Source organism: Leptonychotes weddellii, chromosome 11 (genome assembly GCF_054177405.1).
Source record: "Leptonychotes weddellii isolate Sample4059 chromosome 11, ASM5417740v2, whole genome shotgun sequence".
Classification (NCBI taxonomy): domain Eukaryota; kingdom Metazoa; phylum Chordata; class Mammalia; order Carnivora; family Phocidae; genus Leptonychotes; species Leptonychotes weddellii.
Window position 1 is genome coordinate 49133602 of NC_138379.1, and position 27936 is coordinate 49161537.

General features: G+C 37.1%; 1 long non-coding RNA gene across 1 annotated transcript in view; it reads left to right on the forward strand.

The window, feature by feature from the left end:
* LOC145716220 (uncharacterized) overlaps positions 1-27447 on the forward strand; it is a 41443-nt gene extending 13996 nt beyond the window's left edge. Inside the window, exons 2-3 of the long non-coding RNA XR_014138749.1 lie at positions 19322-19439; positions 27104-27447. This is a non-coding gene — a long non-coding RNA (uncharacterized LOC145716220). The remainder of the gene's footprint in view (positions 1-19321; positions 19440-27103) is intronic.
* Positions 27448-27936: the final 489 nt, after the last annotated feature.

Consider the following 27936-nt stretch of genomic DNA (forward strand, 5'->3'; position numbering starts at 1 on the left):
CCATTGATCTTCTTACTGTCTCCATAGTTTTACCTTTTCCAGAGTGTCATATAGTTGGAATCATATAACTCTGTTGAGTAAATACGAAGGACCACGATTGCTGGAATGTATGGTAAGAGTATGCTTAGTTTTTTTATTTTTATTTTTTTTTAAAGATTTTATTTATTTATTTGAGAGAGAGAATGAGAGAGAGAGCACAAGAGAGGGGAACAGGAGAGGGAGAAGCAGACTCCCCGCTGAGCAGGGAGCCCGACTCGGGACTCGATCCTGGGACCCCAGGATCACGACCCGAGCCGAAGGCAGTCGCTTAACCAACTGAGCCACCCAGGCGCCCAAGAGTATGCTTAGTTTTATAAGAAACTGCCAAACTGACTTCCAAGGTGGCTGTACCATTTTGCATTCCCACTAACAATGAATGAAATAAGAGTTCCTGTTGCTGCACATCCTCGCCAGCATTGGTGCTGTCAGTGTTCTGGAGTTTGGCCATTGTAATAGGTCTGTGTAGTGTCATCTTGTTTTAGTTTGAATTCCCCTGATGAAAAATGATGTGAAACATCTTTTCATGAGCTTGTTTGCCATCTGTAGATCTTGTTTGGTGAGGGTTCTGCTAAGGTCTTTGGGTTGTTTTTTTTTTAAATTTTTTCAATTGGGTTGTTTTGTTTTCTTATTGTTGAGTTTTAAGAGTTCTTTGTATATTTTGGGTAACAGTCCTTTGTCAGATGTTCCTTTTGCAAATATTTTTCCCCAGTCTGTTGCTTGTCTTCTCATTCTCTTGACATTGTCCTTTGCAGAGCAGAAATGTTTAATTTTAATCAAGTCCAGTTTGTCAGTTATTCTTTTCATGGAGGGTGTGTTTGGTGTTATATCTAAAAAGTAATTGCCATACCCAAGGTCACCTAGATTTCTCTGGTGTTATTTTCAGTGAGTTTTATAGTTTTGCATTCTACGTTTAGGTCTGTAATCCCATTTTGAATTAATTTTTGTGAAGGATGTACGGTTTATGTCTGGAGTCATTTGTTTGCATGTGGATGTCCAGTTCTTCCTGCACTGTTTGTTCAAAAGACTATCTTGCTCCATTGTATTGCCTTTGCTCCTGTGTCAAAGATCTATACTTTGACACATATACAAAGAATATACCTATGTGGGTCTATTTCCAGGCTTTCTATTCTGCTCCATTGATTTATTTATTTATTTGCCAGTACCATACTGTCTTGATTACTGTAGCTTTACAGTAAGTCTTGAAGTTGGGTAGGGTCAGTCCTCTAATTTTGTTCTCCTTCAGCATTGTGTTTGCTATTCTGGGTCTTTTGCCTCTCCATATAAACTTTAGAATCAGTTTGTTGATAACCACAAAGTAACTTGCAGGGATTTTGATTGGGATTGCATCAGTCTGTAGATCAAGCTGGGAAGAATTGACATCTTGACAATATTGAGTCTTGTTATCCATGAATATGCAATGTTACTCCACTTATTTAGTTCTTCCTTGATATTTTTTATCAGAGTTTTATAGTTTTCCTTATGTAGATCTTGTACATGTTTTGTTAGATTCATACCTACTATTTCACTTTTTGAGGTTACTAATGTAAATGGTATTGTGTTTTTAAATTAAAATTCCACTTGTTCATTGCTGGTATAGAGGAAAGTGATTGGCTTTTGTATGTTAACCTGTATCCTGCAACCTTGCTATTATTGCTTACTAGTTCCTGGAATTTTTTGTCCATTTTCTCAGATTTTCTACATAGATGATCAGGTCATATGTGGCAAAAACAGTTTTATTTCTTCCTTCCCAATCTGTACACTTGTTTATACCTTTTCTTGTCTTATTGCATTAGCTAGGACTTGTTTTTCTTTTCCTTTTTTAACAAACTTTTTGTTTAGAAAGAATTTCAAGCTTATTGAAAACTTGCAAAAATAAAACTTGTACAAGAACACCTCACCTTTATACCCTTTACCCAGATTTGTCTACTGTTAACATTATTCCGTGTACTTTATCATTTGCAAGTTCCATCTATACAGGTATAGATAAATATTTTTTGGTATATGTGAGTCATTTGAAGTTATCGTGACCTTTTACTCTTAAATACTTGCATATATATTTCTTAAATAGGTATATTCTCTTTCATATGTGTAGTATAGTTATCAACTTCAGTAAACTTAACATTGATATCCTTTTATTTAATCTGTGCTTTATATTCCACTTTTGTCAATTGAGCCCATAATGTCCTTTATAGAAATTTTCCTCCTCCAGTTCATGATCCAGTCTAGGGTCAGGTAGTGCATTTAATTGTCTTATCTCTTCTTTAAGAGCTTTTCACAGCTTTGTCTTTTTTTTTTTTTTTTTTTTTAATGTCAGTATCATAATACAGATCACCTCTTCCCTTTTTAAAATAGAATATACCTCATGTTCTGTTTATCTGATGCTTCCTCAGGATCAGATTCAGATTATGCATTCTCACTTGGAATATTTCATGTGTGGTAATGTGTCCTTCATAATGTATCACTTCTGGAGGCACATGGTCTCCATTTGTCCCTCACTGGTGATGTTAAGTTTGGTCACATGGTCAAGATATTATCTGATTTCTCAACTTTAGAAATCTGTGCATGTGTGCATGTGCACATGTGCATGACTAATGAATAGTTTGTAGGGAGACAGAGAACATGCATATATCCTGCTTCCCCCGACCCTGCAGACTTATCATTCATTGATGGTTTTTATCTGAGCCAATCTTGGCTATGACGTGACAAAACAAAGATTTCCCAGCTCTTAACACTCCCTCCACATTTACCAGTCTGACTTTGACATTGTACTATAAGCAAGAATGGGAGGATAGTCTTTTTTAAAAAAGTTCATTACTTTTTTTATTCAAGTATAGTTGGCACAAGAAGAGAGAGCAGTGGTGGAAAGAGTGGTGAGAAGACTGCTGACAAAATTTAAAAAAAAATTTTTTTTTTTTAAAGATTTTATATATTTATTTGAGAGAGAGAATGAGAGAGAGAGCATGAGAGGGGGGAGGGTCAGAGGGAGAAGCAGACTCCCTGTCGAGCAGGGAGCCCGATGCGGGACTCGATCCCAGGACTCCAGGATCATGACCTGAGCCGAAGGCAGTCGCTCAACCAACTGAGCCACCCAGGCGCCCCTTTTTAAAATTTTTTTAAAGATTTTATTTCCTTGAGAGAGAGAGAGAGAGAGCATGAGAGGGGAGAGGGTCAGAGAGAGAAGCAGACTCCCTACTGAGTGTGGAGCCTGATGCGGGACTCGATCCTGGGACCCCGGGATCATGACCTGAGCCGACGGCAGTCGCTTAACCAACTGAGCCCCTGCTGACAAAATCCCTAAATAAGGGAAGATTGAGGTCTGAGTGGTGAGGCAGTGGCATTCATGCATTCATCATTCTCTTCTTCTATCAACAGACATTTATTGAGTATCTGTGTGCTTGCCTATTAGCCACTTGGGATACAAAGGCATAGTTTTGGTCCTTAAGGTGCTTATAGTCATTGAGGCTACGGACGGGCAAAGAATTATGATAAAATATATGTTATTAAGAGCTTTGCATAAAATACAGCTTTAAATGTTACCAAATACTTAAGCGTACTATCTGACATGGCAGAGTGAAATCGCTAATATTGTCTGTAATTCACTCATTGGTTCATCCATCAAACACTTATTGAGGGCCTACTTTGTGCCAGGTTTGTGCTAAGTGCTGTAGGTGTAAAAAGGAATAAAACTTGGTTTCTGTATTTAGAGATCACCCCTCTTTTTGTGGGGGGCATTGACAATGAAACATGGTTACAGCAAGCGCTATATGATGGTGGCATGTACACAAGGTAGTGGTAGCCCAGAGGGTAGAAATGATCATCTTCATTTGGGGTAGTGGATGGGACAGGGAGGTCAGGAAGGGTATATCAAAAGTGGAGATTCTGGAGCTGGGTCATAAAGAGTGATTTGGTGTTTGCCTACTTAATTGTAGGTATTCGTTTTAGTCTAACTTTGTGATTACCATTTACTGCCATATTTTCCTCCAGCTAAGATTCATGATTTCTTGTCACATACCATTATAGAGATATCCTTTAACAGTTACTCATGAACAGGTCTCCCACTCTTACCTTATCTTTTACCCTGCTGCTTTGTTTGTAGTAGCTAATCTCTGTATAAACCATTCTCATAGTATTTTTAGCTACAGTAGTTAGAGCTATCTCTCCCATTTAACAGGGAAGAAAATCAAGGCCAAGAAAGGAACATGGAAGAGCTAGAGTTCACATCCACCTATTCTGGTTCTAAATTCAGAGCTTTTCCCACTATCTCACTCTTGCTTGTTGAATTTAAAATGCGGTTTTCCAGTTTGATCTTTTCCTGTCCCTTCATAAACCTGTATAGCTCCAGTTCGGAGGATAGATTTTGAAGCTCTAGAGGTAAACTCACCACAAAAGAATGAGGGAACTTTAGGATGATTGATAATAATAGTAATATTATTGAACTGTCACATGTGCCAGCCCTGTGTCTAAGGACTTTGCAGTTACTCCATTTACTTCTCATTACAATTCTGTGAGATACAAACTGTCATTAGCTCCATTTTACAGATGAGGAATGTGAAGCTTAGAGAGCTTAAATACATTTCCTAGTGACATAGCAGGGTGGCGCTCAGACCCAAGTCTGCCAAGTTCATGCTGTAACACAAAGATGGTGTTTGGGATCATTGGAATAAATAGCTCACAATTTGGTTTTGAATTGAAGCACACTCCCTTTGTTTTTTCAGGTTGATCTAATTAAACCCAATTTGTACATGGGAGTCTCTAGAACTGTTTACCCTTGTGCTGTACAGGCTTCATGTTGTGGGTGTCTTACTCTGTTTAACTATTGTTTTTGTGGCTGAACATCTATAAAAGTCTTCCCATATTATTCGCTCTTTAAAAAGTCAGAACTTCCTTTTTTTGTTTTTTTAAAGATTTATTTATTTATTTTAGAGAGAGAGAGAGAATGAGTGCATGAGCAGGGTGGGGGGCGGGAGGGGCAGAGGGAGAGAATCTCAGATTCCCTACTGAGCATGGAGGCCCACTCTGGGCTCGATTTCAGGACCTGAGATCATGACTTGAGCCAAAACCAAGAGTCGGACACTTAACCGACTGAACCACCCAGCGCCCAAAAAGTCAAAACTTCTTGGTGCAGAAATGCAAATAGGGCAGAGACCAGGGCTTTTAATTTTCTTGAATTTATGTAGGAAAGGTATTCAAAGTATTTATTTATTTAAAAAAATTTTTTTTTAAAGATTTTATTTATTTGAGAGAAGAGAGAGCAGGAGCAGTAGGGAGGGGTAGAGAGAAAGGGAGAAGCAGACTCCCCTCTAAGCAGGGAGCCTGATGGACTCGATTCCAGGACCCCGGGATTATGACCTGAGCTGAAGGCAGACACTTAACTGACTGCGCCACCCAGGCGCCCCTTCAAAGGTATTTAGACTTCTGTTTTATTGTGTAGTTCCTGGCACATTGTGGGTATTCAAGAAATGTTGAAATACTTTGGCTTGTTAGAGTACAGTGTATAGGAGAGAATTATGAAGATATGAGAATGTTTATGAATGTTGAGAGTGTATTGGGACAGATTGGGATAGAAGATGGTAATAGAAAGTAGATTCATAGCCTTTGGATTTATTTAGTAAAGCTTGATTATAGTGGAAGGCCTTATTAGAAGAAGGCAACCTGGGTCAGTTTTAGGGCAAAGAGAAGGAGGTGATGGCAAAGAAATAGTGGGAGTGGCAATAGGAAGTTTCTGGGTTAGGATTACCAAATTAGAGTGTGCTAGTTTTGCTAGGTTTCAAACATAGATTCTGCCTGGAATCAGTTATGCTAATATTTAATGCTTTTTAATGGCTTGCATCTTCTTTTGGAATTATATAGAGCTTGCTATTTGTTAGAGAGCTCTTGTTTCCAGGAGTGGAAGTTGATACATGTGTAAGAGAAGGAAGCTGGGTTTTCATAGTATGCATAGCAATAGTTTTAGGGCAATGAATGAAGGATGTGGAAAAGAAGGAACATATGCCAGAGATATTGTGAAGAAAGAAAGAATTACTGGGCTGGTGGCTGATCAGAAATGGGGGCGGGGGCATGGGATATCTGCAAGGCAAAGATGTCTCCTGGGTTTTGAAACAAAGTATCTGGGGGTGGGGGTGGCGCCTGAGTGGCTCAGTCCTTAACCTTTGCCTCAGGTTATGATCCCAGGGTCCTGAGATGGAGCCCCGCATCGGGCTCCCTGCTCGGTGGGAAGCCTGCTTCTGTCTCTCTCGCCCTGCTTGTGTTCCCTCTCTCGCTGTCTCTCTCTGTCAAATAAATAAATAAAATCTTAAAAAAAAAAAAAAAGGTATCTGGGAAGCAAATACATAATGCACATGCATACATCTACACATAGTCCAAGAGATCAGGCCTGGGTCCAGATCTTGATTTTTGGTACTTACTGACAGTGTGAACATGGCCAAGACCCTTTACTTATCGCCCTGGTTTTATTATCTGAAAAATGAATGAGATGGCTAGATTAGTACTTATTAAACTTAAAATGTGCATAAAAGTTACCTGGGGATCCTGTTAAAATACAGATTTTGATTGGGAAGGTCTGTAGTGGGACCTGAGATTGTGCCTCTCCAACAAGTTCCCAGGTAATCCTGAGTAGCAAAGGCTTAGATGACCTTCAGGATGTTTTCTAGTTTTGTAGTTTTGTAATTCTATTTACTGAATGTTTGTCCTTTGGAGATCTGTTATATTTGAGACCATGTCATCTCTTTTAGATAAATGAATTCTAAATCTGTCTCTTCACTTCAAATTAGAAATGCCTAAACCAGTTCATCGTCTTATACTGATAACCACATCTCTTTCTCAACGTCCCTATTTCTGTTAATAGTTTATATTTATAAAGTACTTTATGATTTTTCAGAGGGCTTTTATATCCATTATTTCATTTGATCCTTAAAATAACCCACAGAGGTAGGCATACAGGAAATATCTCCATTTTAGGGGAGGGGAAACAAGCTCAGAGAAAGTAAGTGATTTGCTCACTGGTTAATGGTAGAACTACCTTAGAGTTCAGAATTATTAACTCTAGTTTGAACTCTTACCACTGTGTCACACTGCTTCTGGTAATGGCTATCACAGATACCTGTGCTTAAAGGTTAGTTTCTATCTCTGTTTTTTTAAAAAATGTAAATTTGGTTTTATTTTATTTTAAGATTTATTTTTTTGAGAGAGAGAGAGTGAGAGAAGGGGGGGGAAGGGGCAGGAGAGGAGAGAGAATCTCAAGCAGACTCCCCACTGAGCGTGGAGTCTGAGGCACGGCTTGATCCCACGACCATGAGATCATCACCTGAGCTGAATCCAAGAGTTGGACACTCAACTGACTGAGCCACCTAGGTGCCCCTGGTTTTATTTTAAAAAATAAGCAATATATTCATGTGGATCACAATTCAAAGATATATAAGAGTGAAGAGTCTCCATATCACTGTGTACCCCAAATACCCATTTTCCCTTCCCTGGGATAACCAGTGTTATCAATTATATTTTATGTATCTCCAGTAATTACATAATTATATTCTTTTTTTTCCTATGAAACACAGATGCTAACATGTTAAACACACTGACTGCATAAAGTTTTGTGATTTTTTTTTTTTTTTGAGAGAGAGAGAGCTAGAGTGAGTAAGCAAGAGTGAATGGGGGGAGCGGGGAGAGGGAGAGAGAATCTTAAGCAGGCTCCACGCCCAGTGCAGAGCCAGATGCGGGGCTTTTTTGCACAACCCTAAGATCATGACCTGAGCTGAAATTGAGTCAGACACTTAACCAGCTGAGCCACCCAGGTGTCCAAAACTTTTGTGTTTTTTTTAATTAATAGTATATCTTACAGATTGTTCCATATCAGTGCTCAAACAGCTGCCATATAATTTATTCTTTATGGCCACTTTGTATTCCACTATAGGATATATCATAATTTAGCTAGTCCCCTATTGATGGACGTTTAACATATTTCCACTTTTTTGCAAATACAAACAATAGTGTATAACATATTATAATGCATATCTCTAAGTATATATTTTTTCACAAATGCAGAAGTGGAATTACTGGGTCAGAGAATATGTGCATTTGTAATTTTGGTAGATATTGCCAGATTGCCATCTTCAGAGGTTTTTCCGTTTGTACTCTTTTCAGCCAAGTGCTTGTTTTGCCACTGCCTTGCCTCTGAATATGTTAGCAGACTTTTTAGTCTCTGCCAATTTTAGTGTAGTTTTAATTTGCATTTCTCTTATGAGTGAGGTTGAGAATCTTCTCATGTTTAAGTGCTATTTGTATTTCCTTTTCTGTGAATTATCTGTTAATATTCATTCTTTGCCATTTTTTTTCTATTGGGTTGTTGGATTTTTTTCTTAATCATTTTTAGGAACTCTTTGTATTTTAGTGAAATTGGTTATGTGAGTTAAAAAGTTTTGGTGAGGTTGTTTTTCCTTTGACTTTGCATATGACAGTTTTTGCCATGCATAATTTAAAAACATTTTATGTAGTAAAATTTATTGATTTTTTTTTTCTTTTTATGGCTTGTGAATTTTTTGTCATTCTTAGAACTTTGAGGTTATAAAATAATTCTTCATGGTTTCTTTTGATACTTTATGCATTAATTATTTACACTTAAATATTTTTAAGCCATTTGGAATTTGATATAAGGTATAGGGTATATTTCCTAAACACACACACACCTTTTCCTCCTTCCCTCCCTCCCTCTCTCTCTCTCTCCTTCCTCCCTCCCTTCCTTCCTTTCTCCTTTTCCTTCTTTCTTTCTTTCTTTCCTTTTCTTTTCTTTTCTTTCCTTTCCTTTCCTTTCTTTTCTTTTCTTTCTCTCATGACTACTCTATTGCCCTGACACCTTTACTGATTAGTTCATATTTCCCTAAGGGCCTTTTGACTCCCGTATTTCTTTTGTCAGTCTTCTTTTTATCCTCAACCATGTCCACTATCTAATCTCCCTGTTAAGCCCATTTTTGCTTTAGGCTCCTATATGGTCTTATCCTTTCTTTCTGTTCTATTAATATTACTTTAAAACTTTTTTATTATGGAAATTTCCAAGAATAGTGAAATATGTATAGTGTAATGTGTATTGTATATATCAGTGTATATTGAAATGCGTATATATGAGGGGTGTGTAATGAACTCCCAGGTACCTATTACGTAACTTCAATAACATAACAGGTTATGTTATGTGATGGCATATCTTGTTTTGCCTGTATGCCTACCTAATCGTCCTCCCTCCCTCACCCCAATTATTTTGAAGCAAATTATGGCCATGGTATTACTCTTTTTTAAAAAAAAATTTTATTTATTTGTCGGAAAGAGAGAGTGGGAGAGCATAAGCAGGGGGAGCGGGAGGCAGAGGGAGAAGCAGGCTCCCCGCTGAGCAAGGAGTCCAGCGTGGGACTTGATCCCAGACCTGGGGTCATGACCTAAGCCAAAGGCAGATGTTTAACCAACTGAGCTACCCAGGCATCCCCATGATATTACTCTTAACACTTGGACCACAGAGCTGTCTCCTGTCTTCTGATTTTTATCTTCCAGGTCATCCTTTGTAAATCTGTGTCTTTCTTCTTTGGTCTTAGATTTCTAGAATAACAGTTCTCTAATAAATGCTCATTGACATTATACTCCTGGATTGTTTGACCTCAAATTGGCCTTTTTGTGTGCACAAAGTCCAGCTCTTTAGCGAGGTTACATGCTCTGAAATTAGGGAATGCCATGTTTGTATCCCCAGCGCTCCTAGCAGGGTGTGTGAAGGAAGTACCAGCAAGATAAAATAGAAGGAAGACGGCAACAAGAGGGAGGATGAGAGATACAAGCACAGAACAATGCTAGACCTGTCACTACAAAGGCTTGTTTTTTAGAGCAACACTACCCAAAGGAAACATGGAGGAAGAAGGGCAAGTTTGGACCTTCCACCAAGATTGGGGGTAGATAGGGTAGAGAGAAAAAAACCCAGAGCCAAAGCGTATAAGAAATGTAGAAAGTTCAGAGATATATTTTGTCTTTTCCTGTGGAGAAGTCTGTATTATAATTTAGTAGTGTTTATTAAATGACTGAATTAAATTCTGGGACTGAGTGAGAGCAGAGTGAATGCCAAAATAAACACTTTAGTTCCAGGGTTGTGTGATTTGCATCAGAGAGCTCTCCGTTAGGAATGGGAGCTATAATGTATTTTATGAGAGATTAGAATTAGATTTTTATTTTGTTTAAATCTGTAACGTTGGCTGTTGGTACTATTTGCCTATAACCAATAGCACCAAGTAGTAGTTATAAATAAAGCATTTTTGGGTTCTTTTCAAAACTTTTTACAGGGAGTCTTTCAGGTGGGATCAAAAGATTAGAAAAAATAGGTGACTGAGTGCTATAATATAGAAGGAGCTTTTGTATTTTTAAAAAGACTGATCTAATTTATCAAGCTTAAATTCTCAGTTCAGTAACTCAACATTTTTATCTTCTGTGGGAATGTAGAAAACTAATCTTCTCTCAGGTTTGCTTTTGTTGTCCCTTAAAAAAATATACCAAAATAGTGGTAATCTGAGTTTACTGGAAACAACCTGGGCCTTATTCCTCCATGCCATTTAGCCTAGTCCCAGGCAGAAAATAAATGTCTGACCTGAAAAAAAAATAAGTTGAGGATCGGAAAGGGGGCAGGTGCCCAGAACAAGTTTGACTACATTCCTAAACCAAATGCTATTTAAAAAAATTATCTCATAATATCTGTGATTTTCTACATTAGGGGTTAGCAAACTGGCCAACAGTTACTGACATTTGTAACTGAGACGACTAAGAAAGGTTATCATGGTTAAAAGATTGTAAACAAATAATATGAATAGAATGGACATGGGCCGAAAAACTTAAAATAATTTACTCTCTGCCTCTTTACAGAATGAGTTGGCAACCCTTGATCTACATCATTCAGGGTATATAGTAATATTTCTTTATGTGAACATTTAAAATTTCATGCTCTTTTGTGTTCCATATTAGTACTTCTTAAAAAATGGATACATAGTTTTCCATTGTATGAATGTACCAACCCAATTTAAAAGTGGTTATTAAATTTTTGCTTTTATAGCCAATATCAGAATAAGCATATTTGCACACATTTTTGTGACTTGTGGAATTGCTTGGTCAAATATTACATACAATTTAAAATTTAATAATTATTGCTAAATTGCCCTCTCTCCAAATTGAACCAGTTTATATTTCCTCCCACATTATTTTCCTTACTCATATCAACTTGTGACAAAAACTAAATAGTTTGACCATTTAATCAGATAGGATTCTTCATTTTCTATTGTTGAGTAAGAAAAAAAATTTAGTGGCAAAAACAACATCATCATTTATTTTGCTTATGATTGTGCAGTTTCATTTGGCTGTGGTAGGAATGACTTGTCTCTGCTTTATTTGATGTCATTTCTGGTGGCTCCAAGGCTGGGGGCTGACATGGTCACTTACATGTCTAGCTATAGCTGGGATCTCGCTTGAGGCTGTGGAGAACAACTACGAAGTCCTTTTCATGTAGCTGCTTGGTGTCTTCACATTCGGGTGACTGGCTTCTAAGAAAGAGCATTCTAAGACAACTAGATAATTTTATGATTTAGCCTCAGAAGTCATGTAGTCTAATTTCTACCTTCGTCACAGGCCTGCCTACATATAAGGGAGAGGGAACATAGACCCCATTTTGTAATGGAGGAGTGGCGATACCACATTGTAAGAGAGCATGGGGGGGTGTGATGTGTTGGTACAGCCATTGTTTGGAAACTAGTCTGCCATGAGGTGGAATGATTGTTTTGATGTGCATATCTTTAATTAGGAGTGTGATTATACATCTTCTCATGTGTTTATTGACCATTTCCACTTCTTTTTCTTTTCCATTTCTTTTTCTTCTCATATGGTTTATTGACCATTTCCATTTCTTTTTATATCCTTTGCCCCCTTTTCTATTGGGCTATGGATTATTGATTATATTATTGATTTATGATAGCTCTTGTAGATTAAGCAAATTAGACTCAAAATTTGTTTTGAAGATACCTTTCTATGGTCTTAGAAGTCATAAAAGGTGTGTGTGGGATGGTTATTTAGTTTGGCAATGGTGGGATTTGTGGAGTGATTATATTTAAGAACTTTGGTTTAGTACTTTTGTTTTTGAAGCAAGGGTTACAGATAGGGAAGGAGGGGTGAATGGCAGCCTCCTGTTGGCCATCAGCCTCCCTGAATCACTCTCTACAGCACTGATGAGGAACAAGATCAAAGACACATTAATTAGTTCTCTTTGGTCGTTATTATGCTTCAGAAGTCCGAACATTTTAGATACCTGCAAGGGAATGGTAAAATTCAGGAGGAATAGAACCCCAATGATGTATTTCACTACTAAAAATTTCTGTGGATTTCTTTTTGTTCTGGGGTGTGATTTGATTGTTTTTAAAGCTGTGCTGTCACCCATATTGAGATTCAAAATTGTATCAACAAAAATGAATTGACCTATGAGAAATGGTCATTTTCTAAAACATGGGGATGTTTAACAAAATGAAACATTTCTTTGTACCCTGCTACTAAATGTTACTCTTCATCTACTACCTTGTTATGGGATAAATCCTAAATAAATAGTCACAATATAAATCTCCCTAGTTGTAATCTTTGACAGTTTTATGGGGACTCAGCTGGTGGTTGTCATTGCAATTCTCATTTTAGGTATGGTTTGATCCAGAGACACTTAAATTGTTGGCAGGACCTGAATCTCACATGTCTTCACTCTGTTTTCCTCCTTGTTGGTTTCATTCTTTGGTTTCACTGTGATGAAAGACAGCTGCCAACATCTTCAGCTCTGTATCCTTTCAGGTTCAGGGCCAGTGTGAAAGAAAAAAAAAAAAAAAGAAATCTCAATAATTTAATATAATTTCTGAGTCTTTCAGTGGTCCTAATTAAGTTATATGTTACGGTCAGGGGGATGGAATGTGCTGATTGACCTGATCTGAATCATGGCTGAACATCCTTGGGGTGGAGGTAGAGTTAATTCTTAGAGGAAGCATAGAAATTGATAGTAGGGGAGGGTGATTCTGCAAAGGAGTTTTTTTGTTTTAGTCAAATAGCTGCCGGACAAAATAAACCCAAAATATAAAAAACAAAAAACTTTTCTTTAGACTACTGTTATTATTATTATTATTTTTTAAGATTTTATTTATTTTAGAAAGAGAGAACACAAGTCGGGGGAGACAGGCCAAGGGAGACAGAGAAGCGGACTCCCCGCTGAGCAGGGGGCCCAGTGCGGGCTCGATCCCAGGATGCAGAGATCATGACCTGAGCCAAACGCAGACACTTAACGGACCGAGCCACTTAGGTGCCCCTAGACTACTGTTATGTTTGGAAGCAGTTGGCTAACAACAGTAGTAGTATTAACAAGTTAGAGGCATCAGTTTCAATCATTACTAATGAGTATTTTTTTACTAAAGCAGATGCTTCAGATCTACAATGCATACCACTTAAGTCTTGTTTTAGAGTTTATATTTGAAAGATTTGTAAAAATGTTTAGGAATCTAGGGTCATGCTGGTCTTTTTGCTCACCACCAACATTTCGGTTGCAGAGTTGTGCTCTAATTATAGCTATCAGTCTTTCAAATCAAAGCTGAATAGGAGATTTTAGTTTTATATGTTAGTGAATGTTTTTATTTTCTATATAGGATGTTTTAGAGATAGTGTTTCAAAGATTTTAAGCCATGTTAATTCCAATTTAAAAATTAAAATCTGCTCAGCTTTAGTTTTGGGGGTGGGTGTTATTAGAGTACAACTTTGCTGCCTAAACCTACTGCTGAAGAATGATGCACAAAAATTGCATTTCATAACCATAAAGGCATAGTACATTTGAGAAAGTTTAAGGAGATTGCTGGTAAAGAAAACTACATAGGATGTTATCTTAAAGAATAATTCCAAAGTTTGTGGAAATTTTAATTACTCAGAATATTCATACTTTCCTGAGATAACTTGAGCCAATTTAGATCATAAGACATATTTGATTTCAGCTGTCTTTAGGTGGGCCATTTGAAGAGGTAGTCTTTTTTTTTTTTTTAAAGAGTTTATTTATTTATTTGTCAGAGAGAGAGCACACAAGTGGGGTGGGGGAGGGGGGTGGCAGGCAGAGGGAGAAGCAGGCTCCCTGCTGAGCAGAGAGCCCAATGTGGGACTCAGTGCCAGGACCCTGAGATCATGACCTGAGCTGAAGGCAGACGCTTAGTGACTGAGCCACCCAGGTGTCCAGAAGAGGTAGTCTTATATTTAATTCTGTTTAGACAAGGTCAAAAGCGGTGTATTTATGCTAGTTGGTGCCACCAGGCCATGAATTACCACTAGGTTGTAAACTCTAGAGCAATCGAAAGTAGGTGTGTTCTTAGGATTTACTGTAGCAGAATCACTGCTGAAGCTTTACTCCACTTTCATTTAAGTCTGTATTCTCTCACTGTTTGGTGGGTGGGTGTCAGAATCCACTGAGGTTTCCATGCCACTCAGGACTATTGCAAGGCCTGTGTCATACCAAGACATTCTTTTTTTTTTTTCCCTTTTAAAGATTTTATTTATTTGTCAGAGAGAGAGAGCACAAACGGGGAGCGGCAGACAGGAGAGGGAGAAGCCGGCTCGCCGCTGAGCAGGGAGCCCAATGCGGGACTTGATCCCAGGACCCTGGGATCATGACCTGAACTGAAGATAGATGCTTAACTGACTGAGCCACCCAGGTGTCCCATACCAAGACATTCTTGCCTGGGTTAATTCACTGGAGATTTATTAATTCAATCAAAAAACATTTATTGTGTGCCTGCTATTTGCTAGGTACTCAGCTAGATGCTGGAGATACAACTATAAATAAAATAAAATCTCTGGGATGCCTGGATGGCTCAGTTGGTTAAGCGTCTGCCTTTGGCTCAGGTCATGATCCCAGGCTCCTGGGATTGAGCCCGCATCGGGCTCCCTGCTCAGTGGGAGCCTGCTTCTCCCTCTGCCTGCCGCTGCCCCTGCTTGTCCGTGCATGCTCTCTTTGACAAATAAATAAAATCTTTAAAAAGGAAATAAAATCTCTTCCTCATAGGATTTATATTCTTGTTGGGGAAGATAGACAAAATCTGGAACTAACTGTATTTCCATGTTAGGTAAAATTACATATTGTTTTTCAAGTATAGATCTTCTGGGGGGAACTGAGAACAAGAGAGGATCCTTTAGGTTGCTCTGGTTTCTTCAGTACTTCTTGGATCATAGGGTAATTGGGTGAAGGTAGATGATATGTCTTAAAACTGGTGGTAATTTTTGGTATTGCTGTTATATTTTGGACTAGGTTTAGTTGATTTAAACTTTTTCTTATTTAACTTTACTTTTTGAGTATGTAAGACATTTATATGGTACAGAAGTCAAAACTATATAAGCAAGTAGCAGGGAAGTCTTACTTTTATCTGTATTCCCTCCAGCTTGTTCTCACCCCCATACTTAATCATTTTTTATGAGTTTCTGACTTAACCTTCCAGTGTTTCTTTATAATTGCATTAAATCTTAGGGGAAGGAGAGGAAGAGAGGAAGTGGGAGTCTAAAGGAAGGAAGTGAATGGTGGAAATGAAGAAGAGTTTTATTAATAAAGTAGTGCTTGTGAAATAGTGTTTTATTGGCACTCTTTGTCCTGCTTACATACCTCCTAACTCTGAAAAAGGGAATAACTTTAAAAAAAATAAACTTTATTTTGGAATAATTTTAAATTTACAGAAAAGTTGCAAAAATGTTCAGAGAATTTCCTTTATTCAGTTTCCCCTAATATCATCTTACATTACCATTTTTCATGTGTCAAAACTAAAAAGTAGCATTGGTACATTATTATGAAGTAAACTCCATTTTATTACAGTTGAGCATTTTTTAAAAATAAAAAGCTTTATGATAAAATTAGAATGAATGTTATTAAAGAGCAAGCCAAGACAAAGGGCACAAGAGGGTTCGTGTGTACATTTACTGCCTTTCACCAAGATTACATCAATAATTTACCTGTAAAGAGTTGATTTTCTTTGTCCCTTCTAGCTGCTGGGAGCATCTTGGATTTTAATTAATCATGGTGTAATGAGAATACTTACCCTAATGCTTTTGAAATAAATAAAATAGGGGAAAAGGCAAAAAGTTGTACAATCCAAAGTCAGTGCTTTAAGTATAGTTGGTTAATTTGTGGAGGAGGTTTTTGTTTTTTGTTTGTGTGTATGTTTTTTTTTTTTTGTTTGTTTGTTTTGTTTTGTTTTTTGTAAACCTTCTTATAAAATGTCCTGATGTGGTCAGTTCTGTTGTACCCACCTTAGTGGAAGGAGCATGGGAACAATAGTGATATATTGGTAATCCACCTGGATTAATGTTTGTAGACTCCACTGCTGATTTTAGAATTGTAGAGGTTGGAGTCAGAAGGTGTCTTGGAGCTGGTTGTGCTAACTTCCTAGATAGTGGAAAGATCTCTTCAGTAATATCTATGCATTAATTATAGATTGCATCTCTGGCCAAGCTTTGCACATTGCTTCGTAAGGCAGTCTGTTCCATTATTATTATATTTGTCATAAAATTATTGTATTGAAGGATATATCATTGCTTACTTTGCCCTCTGTGGCAGTAGGGGAGTGTAAAGACCAAACTCTATCAATTATATATGTATGTGTGTGTGTGTGTATGATGTAAGTGTATGATATATATCCACATATATAGGTATAACCCCTTGCTTTCCTTCTGCTTTCTTTCCTTCCTTCTTTTGAGATATACTGCCCATTTATTATTGACTATTTTATATTTGGTTACGTAGGAATGTTTGGATAAAGAGATGAATAATGATAATGAGTAAAACCTCACATCATAGGGTTGTTAAGAGGATTAAATAAGATCATATGTATGAAGTGTTTAGTACAGAGCATGGCACATGTTAAGCATATAATAAGTGCTGACAGTGTAGTGATGGTAATGGTCTCTGTTATCAAGTCATTTCCTCCTAGATTAATAGGGAAGATAACTAATCAACTAATAAGACTAGGTTAAATGAAATAAGTGCTATAGGAGAGATAGAAACAAAGTTCTTACTTGTTTAAATAAAGGAGCAACTAATTTCAGTTAAGACAAAGGAAGGAGAAGTCTTCTCTCCTAAACTTTGAAGTAGAAATAGGATCTCCTTTAAGAGAATGGTATTCTAGGGCCTGGGTGGCTCAGTAGATTAAGTGTCTGCCTTAGGCTCAGGGCATGATCCCAGAGTCCTGGGATCAAATTCCGCATAGGGCTCCCTGCTCAGGGGGGTGTCTGCTTCTCCCTCTCCCTATGCCCCTCCCCTCTGCTCATGCTCTCTCGCTCTCATTCTCTTTCAAAATAAATAAAATCTTAAAAAAAAAGAGAGAATGGTATTCTAGGTTGAGGGGCTAGCATTAGCAAAGGCCTAGGGCTAGGAACGTGCATGATCTTTTTCATGGAACCTTAAGCATTCATGTGTGACTGAGGGGTTGGGTATGTAGAAGATCTAGTGAGAAGTAAAGATAGGATGTGGAGAGGTCAGATTGTACAGGGCTTTGAAAGCAATAGGGCAAGTTCGTACTTTATTCTAGAGGCTTTGGGTAATATTTTCAGGTTTTTGAACAGAGAACCAAGATTGTAATCTTATAGCAAAATAGATGTGGTTAGTGCTTCCTGTTAATTTAAAATCTTGATTGAGAGGGCTAATGAAAAATATATAGGAGGAAGAGATAGTTGCTGTAATCCAGGGTATGAAATGGAAACCATTGGCAGATTGTGTAAAAATGAGTCTTTTAGAATAAGCCCTAAGAACTTTTTATTTTTTAAAAGATTTTATTTATTTGAGAGAGAGAGAGAGAGAGAGAGCGTGTGAGCATGAGTGGGGGGAGGGGCAGAGGGCGATGGAGAAGTGGACTCTCCACTGAGCAGGGAGCCCCATGCAGGGCTCCCTCCCAGGACCCTGAGATCATGACCTGAGCCAAAGGCAGACGCTTAACCCACTGAGCCACCCAGGCGCCCCAGCCTGAGGAACTTTTTGTAAATATATTTGGGCCTTTTCATACTTAGAGTATTGAACAAATTTATTAGACAATAACCTCTCTCAAAGAATCTTAATTTCTAGATTGGGAGAAAGGATTAGGTTGCTGTGCACATGGAAAAAAAGAACTGTACTTTTCCAGCTGACTGCATATGTAATTGAAGATGGATTTACCTCAGTAGATTGGGCTGTCTTTCAGCCTGAAGGGAGAGCTTTAAGCATATTTTAAAACTGAGCACTTGATTTCTATTTTTAAGTCTGAAAATAATTATCTGACACAAGGAATTAGCCTTTAGGAATGAATCTGATGTGCCGAGACTTGAGCATTGCCAACATCTTCTCTTTTGATATGCTTTTATTAGGCTATTTGTTATCTTGTATTTTTGTTGATTTCTCCTGTTGCTTAGGGAGCATTTGCCTTTTCAACAATTGGGACTCCAAATGATTTGTGCATCTTAGTTGAAGAAATTGTTGGGAAGAAGGCCTGATCAGGAAAGAAGAGATTGGGGGGCGCCTGGGTGGCTCTGTCGTTAAGCGTCTGCCTTTGGCTCAGGTCGTGATCCCAGGGTCCTGGGACCAGCGGGAAGCCTGCTTCTCCCTCTCGCACTCCCCCTGCTTGTGTTCCTGCCCTCACTGTCTCTCTCTCTGTCAAATAAATAAGTAAAATCTTAAAAAAAAAAAAAAAAAGAAAGGAAAGAGAGATTGGTTGGCTGCTGGTCAGGTGAAGATTTAATTTAAGCTCACAACAGTTGGGTTATTGGCTGGCTGGAGTGCCCAGTGAGTTATGTTTTGGCTTGGCATCTTTTCCTGGTTGTACAGATGATCTGGCATCTTGAGTATACTAGCAACAGGGGTGTATGTATGTAAAAACTGCTTGTTTGTAGGTATGAGATAGACTTGTGTGTCTACTAGTAGTCTTCTGAAGGGAAGAAAGCAAATTACTACTTATATTCCAGGAAATACTAATGCTATTGTACAGGTATATAGTACTTACATAATATTTATGCTCTTCGACAATACTTCATATCTGTTGTTATTTCATGCTCACAATAACCTTGTAAATGAGATTGGGCAGGTATAATTCCTATTTGACAGAGGGGATGCTGAGGCATAAATATGAGACTGGGTTAAGGTTACTGGCTCAACAAATCGATAACTGGGACAACTTCCTATGTTTCATTTTTGGATCATAACTTTCAGAAGATTTTATAGGAGGAAAAGCTGAATGTGTCCCTCTTTTTTGTTGTTATTTTTTAGCGACGTCTTAGACACCTTCGGAACATTGCTGCCCGGAACATTGTTAATAGAAATGGCCATCACCTCCTTGATACTTACTTCACGCTTCACTTGTGTAATACTGAAAAGATATATAAAGGTAAGGGAATCTGTGGACTTGCCCACATATTGTTACATCTCATTTTTATCCTTTTGTAACATGAGTATCAGTGCCTCTTGATTTGCTATTATTACTTATTGGAAAGCTAAACTGTCATGCTGTCTGAAAATATTGCATGAACAGTTGTTATATATATCATATATAAAAGAAACATGGGTTTTGGATAGTTCTTAAATTAGTAGATTTATCATTTATTTCTGAATGTTTGCTATTAATGTTTTTATTCCAGTAGCTATCATTAAAATAGATATATGAGTCCAGTATACATACTAATTTTATTTTCTTTAAAACATAATTAATTTTTTAAAATATTATGGTAAAATTGGAACCGGTTTATGTCTTCTCATATCTGTAATTCCTTGTGTATATATGGGATTACTTTTAGAAGAATGGCATGGTTTCCTTGAATTCATTTGCACATGTACTGTGGATTATTCCATAAATGGCAATTCTGACAGTAGACCAAATAAATATTTGATTCAAAATCACAAGCATCTTTTGAATACATATTGGATGAAAGGCACTTGGATATAATCAGTTGACCTGAGGTGGGTGGTACAAGGGAACAAACAGGGTATATGGCAGGAATACTGAATTAGGTTTGAAAATAGATAGTAGGGCTAGCTGTGTGACACTGGACAAAGATCATGGCTTTTTGAACCTCACTTTTTCCATTTGTAAAGAGGAGATAATGATGCCTTATGAAGTTGGCAAGACAGATTTCTATGAGGAACAACTGAGATAAAGTGATAACACTTGGTAAAATGTGATTGAAGATCTATTTATATAAACAAAAAGTAGTATTTTAATTAGAGGTACTAAGGGCTTATTTGAATTTTGTCCTGTGGCAAAGATGAAAAATTCAAATGACATTTTACTTTTTTGGTTTTAATTACTTTTTTTTTTTAAGAAGATTTTATTTATTTGAGAGAGGAAGAGAGAGCATGAACGGAGGAGGGGTATAGGGAAAGGGGTAAGCAGACTCCCTGATGTGCGGGGAGCCCAACAATGTGGGGCTTGATCCCAGGACGCTGCGATCATGACCTGAGCTGAAGGCAAATGCTTAACCACTGATCCACCCAGGCACCCCTGGTTTTAATTGCTTTTAGAGACCATTATTAAAGCAGTAGTCATTTAACACCTTTTTTGTTTTTTTAATTTCAATACCAGTATATGCTCATTAAAAGATTCGATCAGGAATTATATAGGGTAGAGCCCCCACCATAATGTAAATAGCATTAAAATAATTTTTAAGGATGAAAAAAAGGACTGAATTCTGCATTTTCGTATAATTTTATTTCATTCTTATTTTTCATTGTAACCATTGCATATTCTTAAAACACTATATTAATCTGAATGATTAATGCTAGCTACTATAACAAATACTGCAAATCTCAGTGGCGTAACATAATAAATTTCTTACACTAAGTCCAGTGCAGGTGTTCTTTATCAGGCATAGCCTTGGCAGCTGTCCTCTAAGCAGTGACTCAAGTATCCCGGCTTCTTCTATTTTGGAATGTGGCTATTGTCAATATATGACTTTTGGCAAGAGAGAAGGATTATTTGAGGGAGATTTTTTTTTTTTAACGGAAATGGCCTATATCAATTCTATAACATTCCATTGGCCATAAATCAGTAGTGTCATCCTTTTTAGATGGAAAGGGGACCGGGATATGTTGTCTTCCTATGTGTGCAGAAGGAAAATGAAACGGTTTGGTCATTGTTTGTCTTAAGGTATAAGCATTTTTGCAGACCTTAATACATTTGATGTACTGCTCACTAATAGATTTTATCACTAGCAATATATGACAATGCTAGAGTGTTTTATTTTATTTTTTTAGATTAAAAACTTTTTTTTTAAATTTTTAAGTAATCACTGCACCCAGTGTGAGGCTCGAACCTACAACCCCAAGCTCAAGAGTCACATGCTCTACTGACTGAGCCAGACATGTGACCCATGCCAGAGTGTTTAAAATTTTTTTTTCAAGATTTATTTATCCATCTTAATGGTGGGAGAGGGACAGAGGGTAAGAGAGAGGGAGAGAAGCAGACTTCCTGCTGAGTGCAGAGCCCCATGGGGGGCTCCATCCCATGACCCCGAGACCATGATCTAAGCTGAAACTAAGAGCTGGATGCTTAACTGACTGAGCCACCCAGGCGCCCTGAGTGTTTTAAAATTTTTGATAGTTTTCTATATAATCAGCCCTTGATTATCTTCATAAAACTTCTCTGTTGTTGCTCCAGTGTTATCTTTGATAATAATAATTAACACAGTACTTGGCAGCACATTTTAGGTATTTGGTAATTTGTAATGTTAACACAGAAGAGAGTAATCATGGGACTGGTTGATGACCATCTTATAAAAAGTTGTCTAAGAGATATGATGGAAACAAAATGACTTTTTTGGCTTATTTTTTGTCTTCTTCTAGCTCAGACTACACCTTGAGTTTAGAAGTTATAGACTGCTTCTTAAAGTTCTCGCAGTGAAATGGTCATTGATACAGTAAGGGAATAGCTGGTGTACCACAGGGAAGTACAGTCTCTGTGAATGGTGTTGAGTCTGTCACTAACTGGCAAGCCCGGGGGCTAGGGCATTTCATTCCTCCTGGGAGCTTTGGTGAATTTATCTCTAGAATTGATGATTTCTGAGACTTGCTCCTACTCCAAAATCTCATGGTTGAATGGAGTCTGTTTATGGTCTTCTTGTGGGCCCACGTGTTGGGCTCTATAACTTTTAACTACCATAGGAGGAGCCAGGAAGCTGTTTCCTTAATAAGCCTAGTTAATCCACCTTCTCTTGTTGGACCTGTGATGACAAACACGAATATTCATTTCATGATCATTAGGTGGCTCTTGGTGTAGGATGACCACAGTAGAGGGCCAGTTGGCTCTCCTCACAAAACCACCTGTACCACCTGTTTAGTCTTATTTTTAAAGATTTATTTATTTGAGAGAGAGAGAGAATATGAGCGGTGGGGAGGGGCAAAGGGAGAGAGAGAGAGAAGCAGATTCTCCTCCGAGCAGGGAGCCTGATGCGCGGGGCTCCATCCCAGGACCTGGAGATCATGACCTGAGCCAAAGGCAGACGCTTAACTGACTGAACCACCCAGGCGCCCCTATTTCTTAGTTTTAAAAGAAAGTTTTTTTTTTTGTTTTGTTTTTTGTTTTTAAATTGGGAGAATATTTGAAATACTGATCTCTAAGTTATTCTTTTATTTTGGCTGAATTCACAGCAGATCCTAAGAAGTTATGTGTGAGATTTTTTTTTGACTTTTGACATCTTTTAGTGCTCTTAGGACATTGCCTACTTTGTTAGGTAGTTCAGATCAAAGTTATCACACCCCCAGAGAACAAAGCCTTGTGTTAATGGATGAAGAGCTAGGTTCTAATCGTGGTTTCCTCTTAAACTTGAAATATTTATAAAATCAAGTTTGTTCTTCAGTCATAGTAATTTTTTCACCCATGAAATGTGAGTGCCCGGAATGCCAACCAGTTATTTTGAATACATCAGAGGATTAACTCCATATAATCCAGAAAATTTTAGGTTTTGTTCACTGCACTTGGAACAATGCTTGGCACAATATTAAGTCCTCATATTTTTCATTTAATTTTTTGAATAGCTAATGCAGTCATGGTTCAAAATATATATAAAGGTTTAAAATCTTTCACCTGTCCCATCTCCCTAGTTTTTTACCTCACCCTAATAACCACTGTTCTTGTTTATCTTTTCTGAATTCTTTATGCAAATACAAGTAAAAATAGTACCAAACTATATATATTTCTGTGCCTTGCATTTTTCACCTAAAATGTCTTAGATGTTTTTCCATAGACAGCTTCCCTAATTTTTTTTTCTGCAAAGTTTTGCATTAAATAGTTGTGCCATGATTTATTTAACTGGCTTCTCTTAGTAGGCATTTAGGTTATTCTAGTCTTGTTATGCACACAATACTGCTTTGAATAACTTCATAAGTACATTATTTTGTATGAGTGCTAATATAGCTATGGGGTAAATTTCCAAGAAGTGGAAGTACAAAGGATGTGTACTTCTGGTTTTGGTAGATATTGCAAAATTGTCTTTATTTACATTCCCACTTGCTAGGTATGAGTGCCTTTTCTCCCACAGGCTCACCAACAGACTGTGCAATCAAACTTTTGAATTTTTGCCAATCTGATAGGTGAAAAATAGTTTTATAGTATAGTTTAAGTTTGTATTTCTTCTTTTATGAGTGAGGTTGAGGTACTAAAAAAGCATTTGTTAAATGAATGGAATGCTGTGTAACAGCCAAAACATGCCACTGAAACCATGCTCTGCAATCTCTGATTGCTTTGTTTTTCTAGGTCTTACTTAGTATGGATAGAGAAGCATTTGTATCTAATGGGCCCTTTCATGTAGAAATAGGTCTTGGGTGGTATCTTTTTGAAAATTTACTTGTCAAATAGTTTTGCTTAAATTGAATAAAAATTAATAGAACTGTGTTAATGAAAATTACAATTTATAAAGTGTTTTTAATTTACTATTTCATTTGAGCCTCATAATAACCCTGTTATTTTCCATTTGTCATTATCCTTTGAAAGGTAAACTGTGTGACCCAAAAGGTTAACTGGCGTGTCCAGGGTGAAGATCATAGGTGGATTGGGGACTGGAACTATTTTTTGACTCTAAATTCTCCTACATTCACTATTATGTTTTGTATCATGCTGCTAATTTTGACAATATTTTATTTATTTATTTATTATTTTTTTAAAGATTTTATTTATTTATTTGACTGAGAGAGACACAGCGAGAGAGGGAACACAAGCAGGGGGAGTGGGAGAGGGAGAAGCATGCGGGGCTTGATCCCAGGACCCTGAGATCATGACCTGAGCCGAAGGCAGATACTTAACGACTGAGCCACCCAGGCGCCCCTAATTTTGACAATATTTTAGATGTAACAGAATGGTGGACAGTGTAGGCCCATGTTTAGCATGTTTGCAATTACCTCAGACTCCATGATTTCTTGTATGGCTTTTTTATGGACCTCTTTCCATTTAAATTAGCAGGTCTCTTTTGAAGGTCTAGTGGAGAAAGCAGATTGTTTAGTTTTATTTATACGTACATTCAGTCAGCAAAGTTTTGGAAGAAATAATGATACTTGTCATCTCTTAGAGCTGAAGATACATATTTTGGGAACTGTTTAATTTAGACACTGCAGATTAAACTGAGGAATTCTCTCTTTCTAAAGAAAAGAGGAGTATCTGTTTTTTTCCACTGATTTTAAAGTAATACATGCTTGCAAAAAATTCAAACAATACAAAATTTTTTTTTGTATAAAGTGAAAGTACTTTGAAATAAAAAACAATTTTTTTCTTCTAGGTTTTTTTTTCCCCTAAAAATAAACATATAAATTAGAATACACACATGCGCACGCGTGCACACACACACACACACACCTACACACAAACATTTTTATAGTTAATTTATGGTTGGAATAATTGGTTAATCATTTGGAAAAAAATGAAAAGAATAATACTTAGGTTTGCCAGTGTTGGGAAAACAGGTATTTTCATAAGTGGGATTGTAAATTGATACAACACTTTTATAGAACAATATGGCGGTATCTGCCAAATTCAAACTGTGTTTTTCCTTTTATCTTGCATTTTACTTCTAAATGTTTATCTTATAGATCCAAGTGCCTAGGATATATATCTCTAAATGATTGTTTATTTATAACATTACTTGAAATACCTAAAAATTACCAGTAACCTAAATGTTCATCAGAGGGTCCTTTTAAAAACAATTAGAATTATCCCTTTTTTTATTTCAAATAATTGTTCAAAATAGAAAAGTAGGAACTGCCAAGCAGAAAATAAAAGTTAGTAGCCTACTCCTATCACCTTATCACCTAAACATTATTAACATAATTAGAAAAATTTGGATCCTGTTGTAAATTCTTAGAACCTTTTTTTAACTTAATACATAGTGACTATCTCTCCACAAAATAATTATCCATATCTTTTTTTTTTTTTTTTTTTGGGAAAGACAAACAAAGAGTAATATAGATAGTATGTTTATCCAGAAGTGCTTTAACCTAAAGAGCTTTCCCGTAAGAGTTTGATGTTTAGACCTACTTTTCATTTATTGCCTGACTATTCCTTAGCTTCAGTTGTTAGTAGACTTTGATATGTTTCACTACATTTGAGTTTCATCTATACCATTATATACTTAATATATATTTTTAAGTTCATTATTTTTAAAATTTTTTAAAGATTAATTTATTTGAGAGAGAGAGAAACTGTGCATGTGTGCACCTGTGCGCGGAAGGGGAGGGGCAGAGGGAAAGAATCTCAAGCAGACTCCCTGCTGAGCACAGAGCCCAACTTGGGGCTCCATCTCATGACCCTGAGATCATGACCTGAGCCGCAATTAAGAGTCGAATGCTCAACTGACTAAGCCACCCAGGCACCCCTTAAATTCATTATTTTTAAACTTATGTCTAAGTAAAATAGTTCATTCAATTAAAAAGTATTTATTGAGTGTCTATTCTGTGCCAGGAATGGTTTTATGTGCTGAGGATGCAGCAGTTGGATAAAACAAATGCTTCTGTCTTTTCAGAGCTTACACTTAGGGGTTGAGGAATATATGAGACATAAATTTAAATATATAAGAAGAAAATAAAGTGTGTCCATGTATCGCTTAACCTCATGTCAATTACCGGTGGTCCATGCATCACACCTGGGAAATTTGTCTTATAGCAACACAAGGATACAAGGGTCCGTGTGGACTCTGCAGAGACAGAGCGTCATGATGGTGACTTCAGCACGGTCAGCAGAGGCAGTGTTTGTGTGCCTCTCTCTTTTGATTGTGTCTTTAGGTTTGTAACATTTACAGTATACATGAAGGTCTGTAGAATCATGAAATTTTAATGCTTACAGAGGACCTTTGCTTACTTAGTCTAATTCTTTAAGTTGTCTAATGAAGAAAAATGGGCCCAAGGAAATGAAAGAGACAGCATGCTAAAGACAGTAGAACTAGAACTTAGGTTATGTGGTTGCTAGGTCAGTGTCCATTCCACAGTGGATTATCTACAGTGGATAATCATTAAAGATGTTTGAGAAAAACAGAGCATATGAAATCAGTTTTTGTAGAGTGGCAGTAAGGCAGGAGAGAAGAAAGTCTAAATTTTTAAGGTCTCAAATTTGAATCTGGGGTAAAATTTACTAAATTAAATCTTAACAGGTTTTGACCTTTCTTTATTTAACATTTTTCCTTTAAGACCCCTTTATTTAATTTTAATTTTAATTTTTTTTTGCAGATAAAGATACAGAGAAAATAGATCCCTTGAAAATGTTTTAAATGTTATACTGGAACATATATTAAAAAATTTACAAGATTAAGAGTTAATGAGCTTAGGGGTGCCTGGGTGGCTCAGTCGTTAAGCGTCTGCCTTCGGCTCAGGTCATGGTCCCAGGGTCCTGGGATCGAGCCCCGCATCAGGCTCCCTGCTCAGCGGGGAGCCTGCTCCTCCCTCTTCCACTCCCCCTGCTTGTGTTCCCTCTCTTGCTGTCGCTCTCTCTGTGTCAAATAAATAAAATCTTAAAAAAAAAAAAAGAGTTAATGAGCTTTTCTTTCATATCACTTACTGTTTTTTTTCCTTCTTTTCCAGAATTTTATAGAAGTGAAGTGATTAAGAATTCCTTGGTAAGTTTGCTTTCTGACAGGTACACTTGACTAAGGTCTATAACTCCTGTTTCAGAAAATGCTGAGACATAAGTTCAAGTTCAGTTCTGGTATTTATTATGATACTTCTACAGTTAAATCTTCTGTTTAGTTATTGCTTAAATTTTCATTGATTTATTCATTGATGTATCTCTCATGCTTAGAACATGCCTGGCACATAGCAGGTGCTTGATAAATATTTGCTGAATGAACTGATATTTCTTCTGTTAAAAACTTCAGTGTTTTTTTCTATTCATATTCTGTAATTCTGTTAGTTTTATTCACAGGGGTTTTTTTTCTATTTGATTTACCAAACATAAATGATGACTTTGTTTAGATAAGGTTCTTAAGAATTATATGTCTAGCGCCATTGCATAGGATCCTCCCACTTATTTTTTAGTGGTGGCATTGCTAAGGTAGAAAGTTGGAAGCGTCCTACTTTTGATAATGTACACATGAGATATTTGCATAAATGGCTCAGTTTATTGGGCCATGTTGATAAAAAAGGACTTTGTGGGAATTATATACTTTTAGTGGTCAAGACTATACTGAATTTGGCCTCTGTCCACTTTTTCAACCTCATTTCTTAGTACTTTTCCTTACTCATTGTGCTCCAGGCATACCTCGTTTTTTCAGTGCTTCAAACATGCCAAGCCTGTCTTCTTTCTTATGTCTAGAACACTTGTTTCCCCAGCTCTTTGTTTGGCTGAAGATGTCTCTGAGGTCTCAGTTATAGAACTTTGGTTAGGTCTTCTATGACTATTCCATTGAAAGTGGTTC